This window comes from Nannospalax galili, unplaced genomic scaffold, assembly GCF_000622305.1.
Source record: "Nannospalax galili isolate Female #2095 unplaced genomic scaffold, S.galili_v1.0 scaffold255, whole genome shotgun sequence".
In the NCBI taxonomy this organism is placed as follows: domain Eukaryota; kingdom Metazoa; phylum Chordata; class Mammalia; order Rodentia; family Spalacidae; genus Nannospalax; species Nannospalax galili.
The window spans coordinates 4,454,103-4,454,486 of record NW_008338999.1 but is presented as its reverse complement, the minus strand read 5'-3'; positions in this window follow the sequence as shown (position 1 = coordinate 4,454,486).

Sequence of the window (384 nt, the reverse complement as noted above, 5' to 3'; positions counted from 1 at the left end):
GATTACTGCTAGATGAGGAACAGCTGACCCTCCTAAAACAAAGACCTCTAGATAGGCTGACTAGATTCACCAGAAGGGCAAGTAGTGAGGAATGGGCTGGTGGTGCCAACGCAGCAGACAGTAGCAGGGATATCTCTAGTGTGGGGAGGGAGGCTATGGGAGGGTGCTATCTGGGAAGTGGGTGTGTAGTCAAATGAGATGGTTTGGGATGTTCTGTGTGATATACAAACACACACACATAAATCAACAAATTTTTTAAAATGTATTATATTTGAGGAGGAAGCATAAAAATTTATGTCATGTTAATTAGTAGAGGTGATAAACATTACCACTGAAATCTACCCAATGACTTTATAGACATACACAGGTGCCAAGGATCCAAGT